General features: G+C 35.8%; 1 protein-coding gene across 1 annotated transcript in view; it reads left to right on the plus strand.

The window, feature by feature from the left end:
* Positions 1–2,332: 2,332 nt before the first annotated feature.
* LOC127435200 (monocarboxylate transporter 2-like) overlaps positions 2,333–6,790 on the plus strand; it is a 15,380-nt gene continuing 10,922 nt past the window's right edge. The window contains exon 1 of the mRNA XM_051688473.1: positions 2,333–2,416. The gene's annotated coding sequence lies outside the window, so the exon portion shown is untranslated. The remainder of the gene's footprint in view (positions 2,417–6,790) is intronic.

The following is a 6,790-nucleotide window of genomic DNA, read 5'->3' on the forward strand; positions in this document are numbered from 1 at the left end:
GCTGAGTGACTCCAGCCAGGTCTCCTAAGCAACCAAATTGACCCTGTTGCTAGGGAGGGTAGAGTCACATGGGGTAACCTCCTCGTGGTCGCTATAATGTGGTTTGCTCTCGGTGGGGTGCGTGGATGCCATGGAGAATAGCGTGAAGCCTCCACACGCGCTATGTCTCCATGGTAACGCGCTCAACAAGCCACGTGATAAGATGAGCGGATTGACGGTCTCAGAAGCGGAGGCAACTGAGATTCGTCCTCCGCCACCCGGATTGAGGCGAGTCACTACGCCACCACGAGGGCTTAGAACGCATTGGGAATTGGGCATTCCAAATTGGGGAGAAAAGGCGAGAATAAAAAAAGTCATACATTTATACCTTCAGTATTTGTCGGTCAAAACAATGCATGTTACCTTTTCCATTTTTGTTGTTTAATGAAAGTTTAATGCTTTTGTGATTTAAATTTAACAGGCTGCACTCCACAATGGTTTATTTTGCAAGTTCCACTGTGACAACTTACCCCGTATAGTGTGACAATCATGCCCCGCTATTGGAGCAGGTTTGTGACAAAAGTCAACATGCGCTCAATGAACTGAATCTTTATTCCTGGCCATTAATGGTAAAAACATTCAAATTGTTTTTGGTTTGTTTGTTTTTTGTAGCCAAGACTTTCAAAAATAAAACTACCATGAGAAATAGTCACTGGAGTGAAAAGCATGACAACTAGCCCCGGTCTAGCTATGGCCCAGATTCACCAACACACAGTATTTGTACTTTATGTTCAAACAAAAAGCCATGCAAATGAAATCAAATTCAGTGTATAAGCAGACTGTAGTAAAATAAGCTCAATAATGCCATCTGGAGGAAAAGACAATATTGAGACAAAGCAGCCAGAGCAAGTCTAGTCTGGACTTTAGACTATCAGCATTAAGTCTGGTCCATTCTGCTGTTTATTCTGACCCCGCCCACTTAGACAGGAAGAGACTGTCAGACTGACATGTAAAGCGATCAATCATAGATTTTGCATCTCATCACCACTTTAGACAAAGACTCACAGCTTTGACTAACAGATCATTTATGAACTGTTATGAAGTGAGTTAATATCACACATACCTTCTGATGTTCATCTCCAGCACAAACGCTTCTCTCTCTCTGTCACTCAGCTCCCTGTAAAACATTTGTGCTTTCAAATCAGAGATGTGAAAATCTGGGATTCAAAATCGAATTCAAACCCAGAAACAAACAGGAAGTTTTAGGATTTGGTCAAAATAAAATTCAAAACAAATGTTATGACATAAAATGGCAAGTAGATATTTTTGGCATTATTTCTTTGCAACAGACCAAATGTAAGTACATTTGTAACAATGATCATGTTAACTCCTTTGTACAGATGTAATCATCAAGTTTTGTTTATGTCAGCTCCCGTGCATGCTGTCATTAAAGAAAAAGAGACACATGCCAATTCATACGAAGACATTCTCAAATTCATGTTAATTTATCAGTTCAACTTTTAAAATGTGAAAGAGTGTGAAAGTGGAGATTTATAGTAAAAGAGGACTTAAATATTGTTCTGTTTCTCACCCACATCTATCATATCACTTCTGAAGACATGGATTAAACCACTGGATTACTTTTATGCTGCCTTTATGTGCTTTTTGGAGCTTTAAAGTTCTGGTCACCATTCACTTGCATTGTATGGACCTACAGAGCTGAAATATTCTTCTAAAAATCTTCATTTGTGTTCTGCAGAAGAAAGGGATGGCATGAGGATGAGTAAATGATGAGATAATTTTAATTTTTGGGTGAACTGTCCCTTTAAGATGAAACACAAAAACAAACACGCACACACACACACACACTTTAATCTAGTGACACACTGCCCTCAGGTGGCTGTAACACTAACTAATAATAGAAGATTGTGCTGCTGCTTTTTGTGCCTATGATGCCCAAAAATTATGTTTTTTTATTTTGTAAAATGTTCCAACCAGTCTTCGGTTTTTACAGCAAATGAAGCGAAGTAAATCTTGGATTTTATTATTTCAAACGACGTCAGATTATATCTGAGGAAAATAAATGTAGTTAAACGTTCACCTGATTGAATGGAGCGCGTGAGAGTCCTGCTGGCAGTCTAGTCGCGCATCTCATTAATATTAATTACGTTACGCGACGACCTAATTGATATTCATAAGATGAGCTTTCAACAGCTGACCAGCGCCCACTTTTCAACGCCTGCTTCTCAGCCAATCAGGTAGGACCACTGGACGAACGACCGTCTACGTCATTAATATTCATGAGCCAAGCCTTCACCGTGAAACCCGAGTGACGTCACCAGCACCGTCCACACAGCGAGTGATTCAAACGCGCGTCTGCAGCAGCAACTGAAGGTCAGAGAGACAGACAGCACTGATACCGGTACATTATCTGCAGGTAAGCGGGATTTTACAAAAGAAGTGATATGAAATCGTAACGGTATGACAAGTTTTATTATGATCCAACTGTGTGAGAATGATGCTGAACGGGCACATCATTCTATTATAGGAATGTCCATCACAGAGGTGTTACCGTGACGAAAATGACGATTTGTGTTTTTCTTTATTTATTAAGCGTGCTAATATTTGGACAATTTATATAAGACGTTGTAAATCAAATATTGACGGCCCGCATCAGCACCTGTCTGTCCATTTTCAGCATCTCCTCCCTGTTAACTGTCCTATCTCATCCCGTGGGCTGATAGAATAGAATAGAATAGAATAGAATAGAGTAGAATAGAATAGAGTGGAGTTAGGGTTCTATATTTATCCGGGCTTTGATGCTGTAAGCGGGTTTGTCTCATCTGGGTCACTTTGGCTGGTGGATTTACATTATTACAGCAGGTCACGTGACGCGTGTCTGAACAGTGACAGTCAACATGATGACGTGTGCATTTATAATGAGAAAGAAAGATGAAATGAGAGTGGCTGAAATAAATAACGAAGCCCTTTCAAGCCCTCAATAACACGCAATAATCCTTGAAAGATGGAAATAACATTGTATATTGACTACTGATTGATTACCATATTCATATACCATTGTATTTACAAGGTACTAGAATACCATGGTATTACTGTGCTACATGTCCAAAACATGGTGTACAGTATCACAGTATTCTTTAAATCACCCTGGAGAACCATACAAATGCCATGGTGCACGAATATGTACGAAGTACAATGAAATCTGAGCTTTTCTCGGATGTCTATAATGTTATTTCCTAAAGATCCATATTGATCCACATTGAAAGTCCAGATGAGGTTGAGCTTGTCACACACACACACACACACACACACACACACACACACACTATGTTTTTATATCATTGTGGGGACTCTCCATAGACTTCCATGCATTTTTTGAATTTTATACAGATCTAACGATAATTTCTATCCCCTACCCCTACCCCTACCCCTAAACCTAACCCTCATAGAAACCTTTTTGCATTTTTACATTTTCAAAAAAACATCATTTAGTATGTTTAATAAGCCATTTCCCTCGTGGGGACCGCTGACTGGTCCCCACAATGTAGGTGATCTCAGGTTTTACTATCCTTGTGGGGACATTTGGTGCCCACAATGTAGTATAAACATGTACACACACACACACACACACACACACACACACACACACACACACACACACACACACACACATGTTGGTGCAGCTATCATTATGAGGACTCTTCATAGACATAATGATTTTTATACTGTATGAACTATAGATTCTATCCCCTAACCCTAACCCTACCCCTAAACCTAACCCTCACAAAAAACTTTCTGCATTTTTACATTTTCAATAAATACTATATATAAATACTATTATAGGTTATAAATATAGGATATAATAGGAGATGACAGTGGCGATAACTTCACCTTGGATACGAGCGTGAGTAAGCGTGCAGTGTAAACAAAGATGCAAATGAATTCCTTGCAGTCAGCTGTCTCCTCAAAAAACGCCGTTTGCGAGCAGCAGCAAGCCGCCTTCCCCTGGACATCTGATGAGTTACACCATGAAGCGCACATATACGCAGTTGTCATTCACTCTGCTGTGCATAATGGCACTAAAATAACAAAAAAAAACAAAAAGTATGATGGGTCGCGTGAGACACCGCACGTCCATATGATTGTCATTAGTTCAGACCTCTGTTTTTCACACTCCAGGTGTACTCAAAGGTGTCTTTTTCCTTCGGTGGGAAACTCTAGATCTTGCTTTTGCAGTTCTCATCTCTCGGCCTTAAAACAAACACACAGACCTTCAACATGACTTCAGTAAAAGTCAAGAACTCTTTTCTTGAATTCACACCTGCTCTGTGACTCTTTAAAGAGAGATTATATGAACAAACATGTCAGTAAATGCCTGATGATGAAATTGATCCACACATTAACGTACATTATTACTCTTACAAAAACAAAATTAAGGTTTAAACTGTTGTTGTCAACACTCATATGTCAAATACTAACAACAGGACTAATGTATGAACATATGGACTCTTTAAAGGTGCTGTAAGTGACTTAGCCGTTGATTAGCCACACCCCCTCTTTCCAAAACCCCGCCCTCCAAATGTATTTAGTTCACTGCAACCTTTGAATTATTACACATTCCTACAATGAGTGGCAGCCTCAAACTTTAAGATTATATCAGGGGTGCAAGATATATCGGTGACTGATCTATTACTGGCCAATAATTGGGAAAATGTAAATTATTACCGTGACGATAGTGGAATTACAGACGATGTTTTTGCCACCAATTTGTTTTGGTTTATTTGCTTGCAGCAGAGAATCTCTGACTGTTTGCGGCTTCTCATGTTGTCAGGATGTTTCAAGCATCACATTATTTAAACTGTTTAAAAACTAGTGCTTTCAAACTATTTTTTTGAATCGGGATCTTCTGCTATAAGAAACGATATGCCATTTTGCCATATTCTGTTAATATTTCATAAGGTAATAAGCAGAAATGTGACAAAAACATAAGTATGCTACTTAGGGGCGATCATTGTTGTGTTTTCACTTATTACTTCATGAAATAGGTATCATTATATTATATATATTATATAATTTTTATTTGAAATATTTTAATGAGTTCTAAAAACAACATTGTAATTATTGTAAAATTGACCAAAACTAATGTTGACTGAAAAGAGAGACATATTTCAAGTATTTCTAAATATTTTTATATTTAAAACATGATTTTTCATGTTCTCATATAGTTTTAAAGTCTGAAAAGGAAATCATATATCCCTTTATATATATATATATATATATATATATATATATATCTTTATATATATATATATATATATATATATATATATATCTCTATATATATATATATATATATATATATATATATATATATATATATATATATATATATATATTTGAACTTAAATATGTAAAAAAAGACTTTTAAGGTGTATGAAGCACACATGCACTTTGAGAAATATGACAATTTATATGACATTAAATAATGAAAGCCCTAAAAGAGACAATTAATCGTCATAATCGCAATTATTTTTGACAATTAATCGTCATAATCGCAATTATTTCTGTCAATTAATTGTTATAATCGCAATTATTTTTTTCAATTAATCGTCATAATCACAATTATTTGTCAATTAATCATCGTAATCACAAAATTTTTTGACAATTAATCGTCATAATTGCAATTATTTTTAACAATTAATCGTCATAATCACAATTATTTTTAACAATGAATCGTCATAATCGCAATTATTTTTGACAATGAATCGTCATAATCACAATTATTTTTAACAATGAATCGTCATAATCGCAATTATTTTTGACAATGAATCGTCATAATCGCAATTATTTTTGACAATGAATCATCATAATCGCAATTATTTCTGTCAATTAATCATCATAATCGCAATTACTTCTGTCAATTAATCATCATAATCGCAATTATTTTTGACAATTAATCGTCATAATCGCAATAATTTTTGACAATTAATCGTCATAATCACAATAATTTTGACAATTAATCGTCATAATCACAATTATTTGTCAATTAATCATTGTAATCACAATTATGTTTGACAATTAATCATCATAATCGCAATTATTTCTGTCAATTAATCATCATAATCGCAATTATTTGTCAATTAATCGTCATAATCACAATTATTTTTGACAATTAATCATCATAATCACAATTATTTCTCTCAATTAAGCATCATAATCACAATTATTTTTGACAATTAATCATCAGCCAAATTTTGTATTCATGACAGCCCTATCATGAAACATGGCATCTCTCTACTTACAGCAGGTTATCCAGATTAAAACAACCCCAAACGCAACACAAAACGATGCATATGTTGAAAAAATCCTCATAGAGTGACGTGAGATGTTAACTTGGCTAAAACACTATTGTGGGTGAAAATAGTGTGCTTGTTGTATTGCATGAGTTGAGACTTTAGCCAAAAAGTAGCCACCTAGAAACCACCCTGAGCACCGAAGCAAATGAATTGGATATCAAACGAGACACATACAGACCTTGAAAAACACTACAGTCCTGAAACATTCAGCATCATTAAATTAGTGAGTCCTAAACCGCTGTTACAGTAAGTCCATGTTTATGTGTACAGTGCTTTTCACAATACGTATTGTTTTAAAAGCTTTACAACGAATAGTGCCGTACAAACCACCTAGTGAGTCAGACAAAGAGGACTGTGACAATAAAAAAAACAGTATAACGAGATATTTCATATTCATATTCTTAGTTCATCAGATGTACTTGAGCTGTTATAGA

This window comes from Myxocyprinus asiaticus, chromosome 45 (genome assembly GCF_019703515.2).
Source record: "Myxocyprinus asiaticus isolate MX2 ecotype Aquarium Trade chromosome 45, UBuf_Myxa_2, whole genome shotgun sequence".
NCBI lineage: Eukaryota > Metazoa > Chordata > Actinopteri > Cypriniformes > Catostomidae > Myxocyprinus > Myxocyprinus asiaticus.